This window comes from Poecilia formosa, unplaced genomic scaffold, assembly GCF_000485575.1.
Source record: "Poecilia formosa unplaced genomic scaffold, Poecilia_formosa-5.1.2 Scaffold185, whole genome shotgun sequence".
NCBI lineage: Eukaryota > Metazoa > Chordata > Actinopteri > Cyprinodontiformes > Poeciliidae > Poecilia > Poecilia formosa.
Genome location: NW_006800124.1, coordinates 1220007 through 1238997, shown reverse-complemented (window position 1 = coordinate 1238997; position 18991 = coordinate 1220007). Strand labels below are relative to the sequence as shown.

General features: G+C 39.3%; 1 protein-coding gene across 4 annotated transcripts in view; it reads left to right on the top strand.

The window, feature by feature from the left end:
• Nucleotides 1–18991, top strand: part of mgat4c (mgat4 family member C) — a 149508-nt gene that overhangs the window by 53723 nt on the left and 76794 nt on the right. For all 4 annotated transcript variants that reach the window (XM_016678561.1, XM_016678560.1, XM_016678559.1 and 1 more), the window contains one exon: nucleotides 17876–17952. The gene's annotated coding sequence lies outside the window, so the exon portion shown is untranslated. The remainder of the gene's footprint in view (nucleotides 1–17875; nucleotides 17953–18991) is intronic.

The following is an 18991-nucleotide window of genomic DNA, read 5'->3' as shown; positions in this document are numbered from 1 at the left end:
AGTAGAAGGTGAAAAGGGAATTAATTTATTTCTGGTCCGCTTTGTTTTATTCTAGTTGGTCATTAAAAAGAAAACACAAATTTGCCTGAAATTTTTGCCCCAAATTGTTTCATAATCAACTAACTGAAGTCATATCACTAAATTATCAAATGATGACATGTCAAGAGAAAAAAGTATAAGCACGTTGCAACGTGACGTCATGCTCTCTGACCATGACTACAAATGGTTTTAGTTGTCAAGTTGTCAATATAACACACTAAATCTTAAATCTGTCATACATAAAATACATAAAAGAAAAAAAGATGTAGTTCTTTGCTACTAATTGTCATTATGGCAACTAGATAATAAGGTCAAAGGGTAGCACATCTCACAGGACAGTAAACAGTTTTAATGAAAAAAAAGGAAGAGGAAAGTACGTCGGTTATGCTAGCTTGACTTTGACAATTTGAACATGTAGATGTGCTGTGGAATTCTGTGTGTTTTGGTTCAGCAAACAAAAAAAGCATGCTGAATGTTCTCTACTTTGTGTGGGAGATGTTTGCCTGTTTGTCGGTGTTGAATTCTGATACATTAGTGGAGCTGTCAATCAGCTGCTATGGCAACGGGTCTGTGTGTAGCTTAGCTGACACAGAACAAGAAAAAAAGAGGAGCACAAGTGGTTTTGAGTCATTTTTCAACCAATTTTTTTGCGTTATTTTTCCCTTTACTGTGACACATTGCACTAAATTAATAATACCTACATCTCCAGGTTTTGTTCTAATTAAATTGTTCTGCCATGGCAGCGTTGCCATAGATGGCAAGTAAAAGAATCATCTTTTGGCCTTTCAGCGTTGTGCGCATGTGCAAAATTAGCAGATGGAAAACAACTTGCCTATTGTATCTCTGATACGTACCTTGTACTCATTTGTGTGATATTGAATCGACAAGATTCCCAGTTTTGCACACAATTACTAGCAAATACTTGATCATTCTGATATTGATGATGGCCTGTTCCATGCTTCAACTACTGTATTTAACGCCCGTGTGATCCCTCTCTCCAACGAAACATCTGTGATATCCAACCATGCCCCCGTCTCCGATGCAATACCATGATTGATGGGGTACATCTCACAGTTCAGCAGAGTGTATTCATAGAAAGTGTAACAGAAAGTAAATCACATTTCTGCAGGATTCTTAACTTGATTCCTGCTATAGATTTTCACTGTGACATATCTCTGCCTCGTGATATGTAATTTCAGTCATAGTTGGAAAAAAAAAAAGAAGCTAAATTTACGCTACATTTTGACATCTTGAGGACGGTATGAACACAAATGATGAGATAAGAACCAACCGATGATTGGTTGGTTGGCGTTACTGCATATTTGTCATAGATGATGAAGCGTTGCAGCATCATTTCTCACATGGTGCTCTGAAGGAGTTCATTGGATCTGAGTAAACTGATGTGACAGCTTGGGGATTTATGCTGTTCCCCCCTTAGCTTTTATGTGACAATGTCAGCTGTCAGGGTTACGTTGTAACCTTTGTTCTCGGGGTGAGAGAAAGAAAGCTGCGTTGCGTCACTTGTAGGTGTTGCACGAGATTTAGTGCAGTATCAAATGAAAAGAGATTTATTGGACGTGTTGAGAAGCAAGGTTGCTTTTCGAAACATTGCAATCAGCAGCGCTTTCTCCTTTTAAACCAGACAGAACCACAATACAGCAGGAAAACAACATGATTGCTAATCGAATATACTCAGTAAAACAATAAACAATGCCCTTCTTGCAGGTTAGTTCTGCTTTGCTGCACCAGAATGAATCGTAACATCTCTGGAAACATAGGAATGTCAGTTTTTGGAAAAAAAAAAAAAATTAAACAACATATTAGCACAAACATATGATAGCAAATCTAAGAATTCAGTTTTCCATAACCTCCTTCCACAGTATGTTAGAGTCTAAGTCGATTAAAGCTAGGCTTAAACTTGGTCTTGCATCAGATGAGGAAGATTGGACCGAAATTCCTTAATAGCTATGCTTTCATCCAGTTGTTATGGGAGTTTTGAGCAAACTTTTAAAAAGTTGCAAAAAAAAAAAAGAACAAGAGAAAATGCAAATTAGCTTTGTTTTCGTATGCTGGTTTGGAGTGAATCAACCAGGTTGCTCAAAGTGTAAATTCATTTGATGTTGACACTATGTCTGGTTGTAATAAACAGAAAGTAGGAATTGCAAACTAGCATGGACCACACAATTTAGAAAAATGAAGAGTCAGAGCTATGTGATGGACAGATTTTTCAGAGTTTTCTCCCTCTATTCAGTCATAGACCCACTTCTGGATGGGACTGTTCCACCACTCCCGTCCCAGCCTAGACTGCCTCCAGATGGCCACTGCAGGCTGACAGTCTTTCTCTCCATGCTGGAGGTTTGGACTTTGAAAATTTTCTGGATTTTGTTCCTCTGGTAAGACGCAGAACCACCATGGGAGCATTCACTACATCAGAACTTATTCAGTAAACGATTTTCCAGTTTTGCAACTCTTTTGGAAAAGCCAAAATCTCCTCGAGCTTAGAAACTTTTTTTTTGGAAAATTGAGGAAATGATTCCCAGTTTTGCCATTTCCATCAACCTTTTCCGATGCGATACTTCAAAATGTACATATAAAAAACAATGAATAGTCAGGGTTATGTTGTAACTACTGATAATGTGACACAGAAAACACTTAAATTTTTTTCTTCTAAAGGTTTATAACTATGAAGTCACTATGTTACCTCCAGTTGTTATAATAATGCCTTATATATCAAATATGATTTAAAAGAAATTTGACTTTGCAAAACACCTTAAAATTGGGCCTCTGCCTCTTTAAGAAGCTGCCATTCTGTCTGAAACTCAGGGAATCATCACAACATTGCTCCTCTATTTAGCCTTTAACTACATTTTTATCAGTGTTTCACTGAGAAGTAGCTCCTATAATGAGCTCAGCTGATGCCCAGTTCCACCAGGTGTTTGCTAATTACTATTGGCTAGTCTGAAGGAGCTGAGTGAGTGAGTGGTGGGGGAGGCGAAGATTCAAGGATTTTTCAAACATACATGAAAGACTCAAAGCAACACTGCAGGTATGTTTTTGATGAGGGAATAAGATTACAGCAGCTCAGAAAAGTCGATTTTACATAATACTGCCCCTTTAAGAAAAGTTTGCACTTTTAGATTTGTCTTATTGTACATATCTTATAAGTGGGTCTGGATGGCAAACAGATGCTTATATAAACCACCTCACCCCCCTCTAACCGGTTGACTTAAATTAAGCAGCATTGAGGGAGTTGCTGTTTATTTTGCCTTCATACACACACAGCAACACACCCACACACATATGTCCTTGTAATTCACGGTGACAGCAATGGCTAATTTCCTCGTCTGGGGAGGCTGGTAAGCAGACGAGATTACGATTCATTATTGACAAGTTTATAAGGTTGAGAATGGTGTTGCCTCAAGTTTTAGCTAGCAAACCCTAGAAACTATACGGCCATTTTATAGCGAAGGCGTGTCCACTGGGTAATCAACGTGTTGCATGAGATGGCACATCTATAATCTGGTTATTGATTTCCCTTTTGAAATGACGCTTGGTCTTGCTCGTTTTTTCATTTAGTTTAGGAGAGGCATTCTTTAATTTCTCTGAGAGAAGTGGGCCTTTTGTCTTGACGAGGATTTTTACACGCCGTCTCCGTTTCTCACTTTTGATGTCATAATGTGAACATTTCAAAGCAAAGCAGGATATTTAGAAGACGTATTAATTCATAGGAGTGAGTGAAACTCGAAACGATTGAATCCCGGCTGAGTGTAACCGTGACAGGATGACTTCACACAATGCGGAGCCAGTAAGCAGTTTACACCCACTTATCACGGGGTGTAAATGACGCTGTAATTTGGGGCTTTTAAAGATGCATTTGAGCTTTTCTGTTTTTGGATTTGGTTGTGACTATACAACAAAAAAAGGTAAAAAAAAAAAAAAAAAAAAAAAGTTGTTGAATTAGTTGAATTTATGATGGATTTTGACACAGTGTCTAAATTACACACACAACCTCAAATATGCACCCTGACAAATATTTGGTTTAATGTCTCTTAGCGCATGTTAAGTAGCCTTTTCAGGTGTTTAGTCATCAGCAACGTTCTGATTAATGGTGAAATTTTAATTGAGTTAATTGCGGGGTCTGTAATTAAATTAATTGCATTTTAATCAAAAACCATTCATCTGCAAAATAAGCAACATTTTCAATTCAAATCCCTTTTTGCTGCTAAATTATTGAATAAAAAAAACGTATGTGCTCAACAACAAAGATTCTTATGTTTTCAGTTTGTTCTTTGGGTTATTCAGCCATTAGATTAGTGCAAAGTGCATCATTTAATTGTTCCTGGACCTTCTTGTGTGTTGCTAATGTTTAACATTGAGATGCTTTTTTTTAACTTTGCTTATGGGCTAACTCCTTTTAGTACAACTGGAACACAGCAATAGTCCATTCCAGTGTCCACTCAGATAGCTATTTGAAGCAGAAATTAATGGCAAGAAAAGTAGCTGTGTCATCCATCACTGCTTGTTTGTGCATCGGATTTAGGGGCAAACCTGAAACACACGAATTCAAAGATTCCGGGTCAGGAACCAAACAACAACAACAAAAAAAACATTCTGATTAAATGTATTAAATAAATTGTTTAAAGGGTAAATATTTATGTAACTAAAAAAACATCAAAATTGAGATGATATAGAGTGATATTAAATTGCAGAAAGGGGCAGGATTATGTAAAACTGACGTTTTTTGAACTTCACATCATATTGTAATGTTCTTCACTCATGAAACAGATACCTGAAGTTTTGTTTTGATTCATTCATGCATATTTGAGAAATCCTTCAACCTCCCGTGGCAACCATTCAGCTGAGCGAAATGCCTGGGTGGACCCAGCCTAGAAACAAAGGCCCATTTTCACAGCGTTAAATCACAAAGTCATATTTGATATATACATAGCATTTTTATATCTGAAGGTAAAATAGTTACTTGATTGTGCTGTGAAATTACACTCTGTGTCTGGAAAACACATAATACTGCCCCCTTCAAAGTGTATCTGCTTGCACTATATTGCGGCAAGTGTATTATACCAGTGGTCACATTAAGGTCCAGTCCTGCAGACATGAGATATGTTATTTATCATCTCCAGTTTTAATGAGGAGTCACCCTGGGAAGCAGATGGTACATTAGCTGTAATAAACTGGAGCTGACTTCAGTGCTTTTTGCCAAGGGGACGTCGAACTGAACCACACATGGCCTCCCTATTTCACACCCAGGGGTCAAAAGGTTGCTCTGTGTGCGCGGGCGGAGGCCGTTCGTTTGACTTCACATAAACAGATCTGTTTTATAGCTCTGGACAGGTTCTCATTGCCCTGAGTGAAGCGTCATATATCGATGTGGAGAGAACAGAAATTACTGTAAGCTCTGACCCCTTTGTTCGCGGAGCCAGCACTAAAGTTGCTGAGCGAGGACTTCACATTCGGCTCGGCTGTATTGTTACGCTCAGCAGAAGCGAAGCGAGCGCACCACAGACAGACACAAGGCTACGCGGAACCCGCCGAGCGTACAGCAACAGCCGAGGGTCCTCCGAGACTCCAGAAAGTTTCTGTCGGATTCATTGGAAAAAGAAAGAAAAAAAACCCAAAAACAACTCTCTCACTTAATCTTTTGCTCAGATGGAAAACCAGCTGTGTTTTACAAGTCAAGATGGAAAAATTATCACTTGCATTTCCTTGGCAGAAAGCGTTTATCCCCCCCCCGAGGTTGCTTCTGAAGTCTGTAATTTTTTGACTGCTTACTTCACAGTTTGAGGCTTGCTGTCGTGTGTGTGATGTGCGAGTACGTCTCGCATCCTCCGCTCTGTTTTTGGAGAGAGACCTTGGGACAAGAGGCAGCTGTCTGAGAGATTCCCGCGGTCTCTGGTCAATGTTGATAATTCGGTTGGAGTAAATAGTTTTTATTAAACCTCTGCTGGGCAGTCTGATGCTGCTTTCAACCCTGCTGTGCCACAGGGCACCTTGGAGGTAAACACAAGCAGATTCAGAGGGCTGGGTTGGGAACACTTATCGCTTTACAGAACAAGACTTTGTATGTGTTTGCAGAAATGAGGCATGGGGTTATGTTACAGCAGCTTCAAGGCCTCTCTTTGCAGCTTTTATTTAGCCAAACATTGTTGTTCCAGAGGCAGAGAGGGGAACTTTCTGGAAATCTCTGTAGAGACGAAGCAGTGAGGAGGAAGAGGAGCTGGAAATCATTGAGTCTCTACCATGGGCTCATTGAGAAAATATGCATAAAGAAATTGAAACTGATGGCAACAGTGACGATTATTGATTGGCTAGGAGGAAAAGGCATTCTTAAAGCGAGGGGAAATCCAGCCTTGCTTTGTCTTTCACCTTGCTGCTTCTTTCTTTCTTTTTCACAGATTATTGCCACCAAAAACGACTCCAGACCGACGCTCACATGCATGTCACTCATTATTTGCCGGTCTACAGTGTTTGAACGATGAAATCTCATCTCAATGATGGCCAGTGGTGGTTCTAACTTGAATGTTGCCCCGGACAAGCCCCCAAACCAATTAAAATGCATCCAATTATAAAAAAAACAACAACAAAGAAGTAAAGCGGAAAATAATTATCCTAGTTTCCCAGTATTCAGCAATAAGCAAGAAAAACTCACGTCACTGAATATTAGGGATGCACCTATCCACTGTTTTCACATCCGATAAGATATATTAGGTTCAGTGTCAGTCAGTAGTAATCCAAACAGCTTGAACAGCTGAAGGTACTTTTTTTTTTTACATACAGACTTAAATGTTCTGAATTACAAATTTATTTGATAACTCTGTTCCAGTGTAGCACTCTTAAATACACCAACAGCTTTACAAGCTTGGTCAAATAAATTTTATTTAATTTGTTCAGTCAGCGTAATCAGGAGTGGAACAGACAATTTAAAATAAATAATAAAGAAACTGACAAAAACAATAAAAATGTAAAAAAAATAAATAAATAAATGGCAACAAACTTTCTTTGAAATGGTTCAGAAAGTGTAATTAGAAATTGTAAATATATCGTAAAGTACGAAAGGATGGCGTCACTCAGAGTACAAAACATAGAAATACTCTGAATAGATCTGCCCTAATGGATCAGGCACATTAATATTGAGTGTCACAGATATTGAATATTTCCAATTTTGGGAACGATACAGATATTAATATTGGATTGGTGCATCTCTACTGAATATGCATACAAGTAATAGGAAACCTGTTTAGGCTACAACTGACAAATGTTTTATTTAGTTGTTGTTTGTCTAGTTGTTGGGCATCCCTTTCCTTAATGCCGCCCTGGGTAACTGCCCATGTAGCTTTTGATGGCAGTAGGACACCTGTCAAGACTTTTCTATTTGGAAAAATTATTTTTGATTAAACAGCTTTACTTATTTACTGTCAATCACATTAATCTGTAAAAGTGTCCACTTCCACTACAATTCACCAAGACAAACTGTTCAAAGTTCTCAAAGTGTAAAACTTCTGTATGCTTTGAAATCTGCAAGATTTTCCCACCATACAGCTGTCATTATTTAATGTATTTCTTATAAGATGCCAAAAAAATCCATACAGCAACACATCACTGCCTCTCTCCTTCCAGAAAAAAAAAATCAATCCTGAGATCAGGTTGTAGGAGTAACAGATCCATGAGGGAAACTTAGATGTTAACAGGTTTCAGCAAGTCAAATTTTAGATTTTTTAAGACCTTTCTAATGCCACATTTCACTGAAATTTAAGACAGAAAACAAAAAACTATAAATAAAGGGAAAGCTTGGGGGTATTCTGCTGTACTACAATGAAGCAATAGAAAAACTGTGAAGTTTCTGGAGTCTGTCTGTGGCTCTGGGCAGCAGCTCTCTAAACCTTATTTACCATCATAGCACCAAACTTAAAACATTTTTTGAGACAGAACCCACATATCCTCATACGAGTTGGAAATAGAACCGAGGCGGTGATGAAAACGAACCTCGTCTAGCCAACTGGCGATAAATTTGCGCTCGACACACAGAGGGCGATGTCTCTCCCTCTCCAAACTCGCACAATAAGATGACAATTCATACATGTGAAATTTTGTGCTTTGTCACTGTCATTCGCCAACTACCATGTGTGGAGCCAATCACGCTTGATAGATGCAAGAAAGCTAGCTAGCTAGGCAGCACGACTATTTGACCAGCTAGTCACTGGTAGTCTTAACCACTTCCAGTCACAAGAACGCAATGAAGATTTCTATGTGTGACTCAAACTTTTGCCTGACAGGAAAGAAAAAAAAACATATTCGAGTATAGATGAGATGAAATAGTCCTGTCAGAACAATGTTTAAGACCCGTATTGTATATAAGGCTAAATTACCTCTTTTGTAATGAAATTAAGACATCTTAATCCATTAATTTTACACACATGATTTTAAGGCTTTTTAATACCGTCTTAGGGCGCAGACATCCTGATTTTAGCTGCTTGAAGGAACAACACAGACACAGTCGTAGAACATTTAGTTTCCTTTGAATTAGCTTCCTATTACTCTGTGCTTCATCTGACTCATTTTAAAACCTAACTGATACAGATAATTGCTCATTTTTTGTATTTTTCTCACAGTTACAACCCCCACACTTAAGAGTGTTGTAGTTAGTGTAACCTGTTTGCACTGTTAAACGGTGGCTAGTCTAGTTACCACATGATTTCTCTAACATTTAAAGTCCTGTTTGTGCCTCCGAGATTTCTGAAGAAGAATAAAGTATTTATGTTTTTCCTTTTAACATCTACGAAAAAATAGAAATAAAAGTGGAACTGTTGGATTTTGACACTTTTTCAACTACAGTGTGCTCTGCGTCGTGTCTCTCCACATCCTGACTGTGGCATCTAAGCAGCTGAAGTTGCCATTTTAAGATACCCCACCTTGACACAGAGCAATGGTGATGCAAAGTTATCAGCTCGCCTCATTTTTGGGGCCCGACAACTCGATTCCAAGGTGAGGTGGGGGAGCTGAGGATTACAGATCATATCAAAGCCAGCGAATGAGTACAGCGAGTCAGGAGCGATGGCAGCGATAGCAGGAGAAGCCGGAGTTTGTGAAGACATGCAGTGCAGTTCTGCGGCTCATAAATAGAGTTTGGGTTTCTAGAGAGCTGAAGGCTACCGTGTGCTGTCCTGCACAGCTCTGTTAGGAAATTTGTCAGTTTGAATTTTAGACTGTTTATTTGCACGAAAACATCACACCAGTTCATCTGAATGCTAATTTGCAAACCTAACATTTTTGCATCATAAGAGGATTATTTACATAAAAGCTTGTAGCTTGCAAAAATGAAGGAAGTTGTGGTAACTTTAACTGAAATATTGTTAAGTTTGACATTTTTGTTTGAAGGGATCAGCCCTGGTTTTTTTTTTTTTTTTTTTTTTTTTTTTTTTTTTTTTTTTTGCAGGTCGCACTGAATGAATCAAAGTGAAACGATTTATACAAAAAGCCTAAAATCTAATAACCACCAGCATGAGCTGCATTTCCATTGACCATATAATTACGCCATTTAACATTTTGAAAATGAATTTGTTTAATGGATGCACTGCAATTTTGAAAAAAAAAAAAAAAACTTTTATTTGATAGGTTTTTTTGTTGTTTTTTGGCTGTATCAAAATTGGTTTATTTCACAAAACTGCATTGAAAACTTTTTTTTTACTTTTCACATCACTGCTCACATAATTAACAACCTGATGTTGCAACTGGCTCAAACCAAGATGGAGACGACAACAGGAAGTGGCTGTTTTATAATGACTTATCACATGGTCAAGCGTATTCATTTGCGATTTTAATTGTGCTTCTTATTTAATGGAAACACAGCAACTGTGAAATTGTCTTTTTTCAACATTTGTGGAATATTCACAAACTTTTGCACACATTTGCAATGGAAACGCAGCTTGTGGTAAAAATCATGCCCATCATTTGGGTTGTTGTTGGCCAAGATTCAGACCAGCTGTCTTCAACCCATGTGTACAACAACCATGTAACCGCTAGGTTAACTTTGCAAGCACAAAACTGTTCATTGGTTCTGAATAGCATGCACAACATCAACCAGGTGACTAATAATATTTATTACATCGTTAGAAGCATGACCAACAAGGACTGAACGGCTTCCTTCACTTCCTCCACTGCCTTTGTTAAAACTACAGGCAGACTATAATTCTAAAACACAGCAGAAAATCAACATCATTGTTCATAACTTCTCCTTCTGCTCACTGATTGGCCCGGTTGAAAATCTACCAGAGAAGTACAAGTGAATGGGAGAAACCCCAGACTGTGCTGTGGAGCAAGATTTTAATCACAGATTAACATAGACCAGCCAGGCTGTTCCGTTGGTTCATGTGGCACAAAAACATTTCTAGAAAAACACCAAAGCCACCTTTAAAGATGGTGATGGCAGCATCATGCTCTGGAGTTACTTCAGCTCTGGTGGAAATGAGATTTTGATACCAGTCAGAATCAATTATCTCCAAGAAGATAAAAATAAATATTTATTTATTTATTTATTTCAGCATCACTGCGAATCCAGTCAGCCCCAATTGGACTAAAGAATGACTTCATGAAATACTAGCCTAGTCAAAGTCCAGGTCTAAATTCAAATGCACAATGTGTGGACTCGTCTGAAGTGGGCTGTGGATGTTGACAGATTTCCTCCAAAGGAGACTAAATGTCGATATTCAAGAGTCTCTGAATGATAACTTCACACTGAGCTAAAGTGATGCTGAAGGACACCTGAGCTGCTCAGGTTCACTGGTTTTATGACGTTACAGGCTTTTCGTCGTTAGACAGCTTTATGTAAAGGCACTACACTGAAGACGGTGACACAGGTAGAAATAACATCTTGTGTCATGTTTAGAAAGCTGAGGGAACTCGCTGCTTCTTTTATATCCAAGAATCGCTTAGCAAAGAGAAGATTAAGTGCACACATTAATCCAGGAGTCAGAGCAATCTTGTAATCCACTCAGTATGCTAATTGCCTGTTCTTTCTCCGGCAAAACGGGTTTACAGGCCATTAAATGGCACTGAGCAGTTGACAAAGGATAGCCAGCGCGCTTCCCACCTACTCTTCCCCCTCACTCTATTTCTTCCTCTGACAGGGCGTTGCACACCCACACAACACCGCTCTGCAGAAATAAACATATTAGCGGTTTATTTATTTCATTTTTAAAATGCTTCTTAATTACGTTTGTGCTGTATTTGGTGCAGGAAGAGGAATAGATGTCTGAGATTGACTAAGCTAAGAAGTGATAAAGGTGTTAATTATTTTATCTTCTTAACTCCAACGGGATTGTTTGGAAAGGATTATTTTTAGGTCAGTGCAGTTTTCTTACACAGTTCTAAGATGCCTTAAAATTGTTTTTGCGCCCTTACAGATGTTTTTTATTTGCAAATGTGTGTATTTATGATCATCAATTAAATTTTATTAGAAAAACTTAAAGATAAAGATAATCTTCATCTTTAAAAATTATCTTTAGGGGAAACGCTAGGTGAAAAAAATGGCCTCCATGTTAAATCACCAACTGACGTATTGACAACATTTTGCTGGTTCATTCTTGCGGGCCACATCCAGTCCTGAACACTAACCCTGTTGGCAAAAGATTTCCAAATCTAACCCAGAATGCCTCGATCTAAAGAAGTTCAAGAGCATTTGGAGACAAAATCACTGGCTGTATTTCCATTAACCACAGAATTGCTCAAATTGAAATGACAGAAATAAATTTGCTTAGCGGAAATACAGCAATTAAAAAAACAACAACAAAGTCTCACTTTTTTTGATAAAGTTTTCTCGCTGGGATGAGTTGGTTTTTCAGTTGCATCCCAATAGATGTATTTCACAAAGCTGTAATGGAAACACTTTTTTCACATCGCACAAGGCACATGAACAACAGCCGGATGTTACTACTGGCAAAAATGAAGAAGAAGACAACAGGAAGTGGTAGCAGGATGATGGTTTGTTTTGGGTTGGGTTTTTTTCAGATTGCAGCTGGCTCCATCAGTTCCTAAAAAAATGGGTGTCATTTCAGCCTCTTGAATCCATAGCTTTTCTGAAAAATCTCTGGCTACAATTTCCTCGAAACGCTGCATACGTAGCCGCTCCCAAATAGGTGGGGCTTGTTGCTAAATGTCTCCTCTGATGGCTGTTAGATGATGAACGCCAGCATCATGACTGAATTATAAATATAGCTCATGCAACTGTTTACATTTGTTGCTGCCGTGACTTTTAATGACTTATGAACAAGCTTATTCACATGTGATTTTAATTTTGTTATGTATTTAATGGAAACGCTGCAATTGCAATGGCTTTTATTTCCACTGACAAATTCCTCATCTGAAAACTGCATTGTGTATTTGCTCAGTTTATCTTTGTCTGATGGTATATTTTATTTTGATATGAAACATTAAATGTGACAAATTGTGGAAAAAAAAATAAGTAAAAAGTGAAAAAGTGTGACAGAAAACCAAAAGTAGAACTCAGTAAGAAGACAAATCTATTTTTTCCACACTACAGTAAATAATAAAAGATAGCTGAGTGCTATTGTTTGAATGTGGCCCCACTCACGTGCAGTCCTCCTTCCTGCCATATTGCCCCTAACACATGGGGGAGGGGGGTTCTTTCCAAGGTAAAGTGCAATTCTTAGCGCACTGCTGCCTGTGCAGTCTCCCAAGTGGCCTTCGCATCCTCGGCGTGATGGATGTTGTTTCAGATTCGCTCTCTCACTGCTACTGATAAAACAGCCTTGTCAAAACACATCCACCACCAGTGTAAGCAGATAAAAGGTAGTTGCAGATGATTAAAAAGATTTGTGCTTTGCGTCATTTATGATGCCGACTGCCAAGGAACGGGGCTGTGACGGATGACTCAGACAAGAGAGTTCGGCATGAAGCCTGACTGCAAATGTTGCTGGTAATGACCAGAGTGTGTGTGTGCGCGTTTTTTTTTTTTTTAGATGCAGTTAATGAGCATGGCCATTAGGCATAAATGACATTTTAAAAACCTGGGGAGCGGGGAATGAAGAAGCACCGTGGATAGACTCCCCTCGTCGGCAGCAAATACGCCATAAACATCTGGTGGATGCAGCACCCAGTTCACACAGATGACCTCCACCCGGAGTGTGGAGGTCTGTCACTGTAGGGGGACTTGGGTGATGAAGGCTCATTATGGAGGAACTGTCACATCAATCCCATCTTCAGATCTCAGATATATGAGCATGTTTCATACTTCTTTGCGTTTGGCATATGAGTTGATGAAAGATGTTTCTTCTTTGTCGTAGCATTTTAAGGTGACAGAGCTTCCATAGTACAGTGTGTGGTTGGAGAAAAGACTTCAACGTATTCTTAATGCAGACGTCTATGATGTATACATGCAAAAAATGCAGATTATCCAGAGGAATGCAAACTCACATTCCCAAGAAATACGGTAGTTGGACTTTTTTCTGGTGACTTTGTGACACTTAAATGTTTCGCCGTGTTCAGCTTCGTCAAATGACCGGCTGGTTGGAAACTCCAAAGTAACAGTGAATGCCCAAGTCGTGCTGAAAACACTCTTTAGTGTAGAAGCTGCTGAGAGAAGAAGGCAGAACAGTAGCTGTTTTTAGTGACAGCAAATGACGAAAATACATTTCCTTAATAGAAACACACTAATAAAGCCATTTCACTGTGTTCTCCACTATAAGTCTAGATTCATCTGCGGTAAGTTCACCTCTGTCTCTGATGGAATATGATAGAATTTTAATGCTGTTAACGTTTTGGAAGTCTGAAAGTCAATCAGCATTAGCATGTCGGTAAACACACATCCATCGGCGTCTTTCATGTTGCGTTCCGACCAAAAGCGTTTCGCACGTCAGAAAGGCAACCAACAACTCAAGTTGGACGCTTGATATCGAGCGTCAAAATTGCTGGTTACATAATGTAACCCCAGATTCTATGAGTATAGGTGCAGCCTTTACAAAATAGAACACTCTGGACTAATGAGAAAAGAGTGGAACAGCTTTGTGAGGAGCCTCTTGACTTTAGGTTGTTTTCCTCTGCTGCTCTCTTTGTTCAGTGGAAGATGAAATTGAGAGAGTTTGTAGAGTTTCACCACGTACTCCAGAAGCTGAGCGTTGTTTTCGGCATTATTTTCGTCTCACCTGAGCCCAGTTGGACGACTTGCTGACCCTCATCAGTGTTCATCTCCTGCCAGGGCTCCACCTATAGGTCCCTATGCCACATAACAGAGTTTCTTTGATCAGTTGATGTTGTGCATAAAATGCTCAAAATCTGAAAAAACGCAGTGCCAGACACACAAAAATGAACCACTAGATGTGCCGCAGCACTTTTGGATCCCAGATGCAAAGTCCGACTGTAGACTTTGTATGTAAACCTGATGCCCCTGACACTCAAATTGTGTTTGGCCTTAATGCACTATAGTATACATAAGGTTCATCACACTCGACTATGATAGACCAGATTAGACCAGTGTTTCCACAGCTGGTGCCATGTGTGGCCCTGGTGTTGGCCACCTCTGCCAGGTGTGGGCCACCAAAGGGCCGACATTCTTTCTGTATTGCGAGTGCAAGTGGACCAGAACTTGTCTAGTTGTCGCTCACCTAGTACAATACAGAATAAAAAACTCTTCACAATGTGGCTTTGACTGCAGGCAAGTGGTCCGACAGGCTGAAAAATAAAAGACATGGTTAGCGTTGTGACTGAGTGGTCAGCCACGAACACCAACCGGTGCAGCTCCCACTCATAGGGTCACATTTTTCCAGCCCAACCACGAGAAAAACTTTACAAATTATATTTGTAGATGTTAAATATTCTTACAATACTTCGTTAGTTGTTGAACTACAAAAATATGACCCTAAGTAAAAAAAGAAGTGAAGAGCTGCCTCTCTCGCACCTACCTCCACCAGCGCTCCTCAGAATTCTGGTGGAGGAAGCCGCGAAAGTGCCTGATAGACCCGTTGCATGCAGTCACCAATCACACCACTAGGTGGCTCCAAACAAACGCACTGATCAAAAATCTCACAAACACATACAACCCTACAATTATTTTGATCAAAACTCACAAAGACACACACAAGCTCCTCTCTCTCACCTGGCCAGACCAATTTTGGCACCTGGTTAGCATCTTTACCTTGATAAAATCAGTTAGGTGTTCACCAAAACAGACGACTTCTGTCACGCCTAAAAAAATCTGAAATGTCCTTGTACTTCTTTCTAGACCTAGAAAGTGCTGTCATTAGATGCCCTGCTGATATAGAAAACTGTGGTTATACACAACAGAAAACAAGAACCCAAACAATGACGATGCTGTGTAACAAACCAAAAGCACAAAGTATTTAAATGTTAACAATAAAAGCTGCATCTGACCCCACACCCAGTGATCTTTTGTAACATGTTATATTCTATTGGGTTGCTGTAGCTGAAGAAACTATCCACAGCCAAAGCACAGTAATCTCCTTTTCATCTCTATGTTTACAAAGTTTGGTAAAGGCATCCTTTGACAGGTGTGATGCGCCACGCTGCTCCCAATATGCATTCCTGTTAAGGCAGTGCGGAAATCAATAAAACAGCATTTTCTTGAACAGCTGGTGTTTTTCTTCTGTCTGATCCAATTCGTTCCCTTTGCAGCGGTTTGTTATTCTGACTACACGGGCTTAGCAAGTTTCACAGACTGAAGGTCAATGCTCAGACCATGGTCTTCCATGTAAAGAACCTCGGACCTCTATTTAATTTAACTATCTATTGCAAATATGACAAAGATGTAGAAATTGGTTTCAGTATCGTCAATTATCTTACTGATATTGAATATATTTCTCTGTCTTTACCTGGCATATAAATGTTCTATGTAAGCGTTTTTAGTCTCGTTGACTGTAAATCTCAAACAAAGTAAAGACAATAAGTAGCTCAACGTCTCTCTACAGAACACCTCAAACTCACATTGTGATTAAAATTCTGGAATGTTTTTTTTTCCCCAAAAAAAACAACAATTTATACTAATATTAAAGCTGCCGATTCTGCTACAGTTCCTTTTTTATTTGTGGGAAAAGAAACCCGAAGTTTTTTTTTTCTTTTTGCACTGTTGGCTTCACAGTGGGAAGTTGAGCAACATCAACATGAAGCCAGTGAACCAGACACACTCAGACTATATAAATAAACTGCTGCTGTTTTATACCTTTACATTTCTGGGTCTTTTTTATGTTAGTGTATAAATACTAACAAATACCAGGTACTTGAACAATGTTTTTAACTGATTTCATTGGAGGTAAAAAAAAAAAAAAAGAAAGGAGTGTGCATTTTTATGCTTGTTCTTGCGTTCTACTACACGGCAATCAGCATCCTCTCCTCATATGTACCACAAATCGTTGTATGCCGACAAAAATGCAAACCACTTCACACATGATTTCATATTGAGGCGAGCAATTAGAATGTTGCTATGTAAGCGTCAGGATTAGCTTAGTCCTTTCTGTGAACACACGGAGGTGTTTGTTTTGGTTGCAGAACCCGGGGTAAAGCATGCTTTCCAGGCAGCGCTGACCTTTCTAGTATCCTCCGTAGGAATTGTCAGGTGATACTGCTCTGTTGCTCTGAATACGTGGTGGTGGGAGGGAGCGAGGGTGTGAAGAAGAACAGAGGAGATGCTAAGGTAACGCTGTACGTGGGTGGTTCTTTTCCCAGGTTGAGAATTTCCCTGGAAGCAATGGATGGAGCGGTGGAAAACAGGCCGCAGTCGATGCTGCGCTTGCTAACACAATGCTGGCAACCAGCCTTACCCACAAACCACAAGCACATAAAACACAGTCCCAATTTACAATCAAATGCTCTCACTTGACTTGCAAGACCAAACTTAGTTCACTAACTTCTTTTCAGAGAATAGAATTGAAAATGTACCTCAAGAGGTTGAGGAGGAGATAAAAAAAAAGTTTCTAGTTTACTTGGAAGAGGCAAGAAAACCAGGTAAAACTTCCAACTGTGATGACTGTGTGCATAAGGAGAAGTGAAATTTGGCTCATTTTAAAGGTTAGTAGCTATGTTTCCATTTCCAGTGTGTTCAAAACTTTGCGTCAGCGGCAACGTCCAGTTGTTAATCGTGACTGGTGTGTTGCAAAAGAAAAAAAAAAGTGTTAACATTGCAGTTTTGCTTAATAAACCGATTTTGATGCAGCCAAACAACTTGCTATCAAAAAAAGTGTTTTTTTTAATTGCCATGTTTACATTATGCAAATTTATTTCTGAAACGTCAAATTGTGCAATTATATGGTCAGAGGAAACGCAGCCATAGTCTGTGATCTTTCAATGCAGATCATGTGCGTCACATTCATAAAACACATTTACGGAACACAGACAAACAGAAAGTTTCACTCAGGAAGGATAACAACGTGCTCCCTTTAAAGCCTCCATAATAAACAACGCCACAGAGAGCAGTGGCGTGAGGAGAACCTTGTTAAATGAGGTCATCTCGCCGCATCCTTTGATCCCTCCTTTCTTCATCTCAGCTGCAAGTGGCATATAAGAGTATCTATCTTTGTGAACAGTTTTGAGCCCCCAAAATTACAAACAAACGAAAGGCGAGGGATCGATAGTGTGTGTCTCACAGAATGATGAACTGGCACTTCAGAAGGGGGGAGAGAAAAAATCAATGTTGCGTCCCCCCTCTCTCTCTCTCTCTCTCTCTCCTCTGGTCTCTATCCTTCTCTGTGGGCCCTAAACTCTCTTCACAGTCCTTGTGCAGTGGTGCTTAAGTGTGTGCTCAGAGCTGGGTTTGTTTCTGCGCTTTAATGGCCCTTTGTTTTTCTTCTTCCTTTTTTAGCCTGGAAGACCCCTGCCAATTTGATGTGTGAACGCACCCAGCGATAATGGCCCAGAGGACACACAGTGGACATAAGTGTAAGTGCTTCTCTGTCTGATTTACAGCCGCGGTGGACTTCCACCCCAGCTGCCCTGTGGGCCCCCGCCTATTGATCAGAATACATTGCATTCCCTAAATCATAACGGGCCTGGTTGGATGAACCTGGTGGAATGAAAACATATTCACTTCTCAACCTTGGACTATCTAATGCAGGAGGTGTCAAATGCATTTTCATTTTTAGGCCAAGTCAAGATCAAGAATGTTGCAAAAGGGCCGCCTGTGGCAGAGAGTACCAATAAAATCCGTTAGCAGACCGTTGAAATATGAATATATAGCAACGTCTGCATTCAATACATTCTTGAATTTAAATGGTATTGAGCATATTTTCACATTCGTCAGTCCCAAAATGATGGGTGATTGTTTTTAGTGAGATTTTACAATCAAAATCGTGGACTTTGCAGCGTCAGTTAAGAAAAATTTGTAAGAAATGAAGTTGTTTTTGAGGTTATGTATATCGGTAAACGTTACTTTACTTTTACTCACCGTTTCAATTACAGACTGTAACTTGGTAAGGCTGAGCCAGCAATTTAAGAAATGCTGCCACCTGCAGGTGGGAGTTAGCATCACTAAAACCCAATGTTTTTGAAAATTTCCACAAATTATTTTGTAAAATTTGCCAAAAAAAAGTGTGGCAATATATTGATTTTGTGTGAATTTCTTCTTTTCTTTTAGTAATATTTTTGTCTTGGCAATCAAAATAACCTAATTTATGTGGTGCAGCAGAAGTCAGAGGTACTGCCACCTGCATGAAGGAGTTAGTCACTTAACCTGATGTTTTTGAACATTTTTGTGGGAAATTGCAAATTACAACACATCTTAAAGGTTCTTTGTATGTGACTCTGGAATCCAGATAAAAACCTATGGCGGTTTGTTACATGTGATCTGATACATAATATTTGATGCAGTTTTTTCTTGTTTTTTTTCTGGTGCAGTCTTTGAGTTAAATGAATATTCTTGCCATCCTAGAAAAACAGAAGAAAGTTCATTATTTGCCTAAATTTAGAATTAATAAACTTC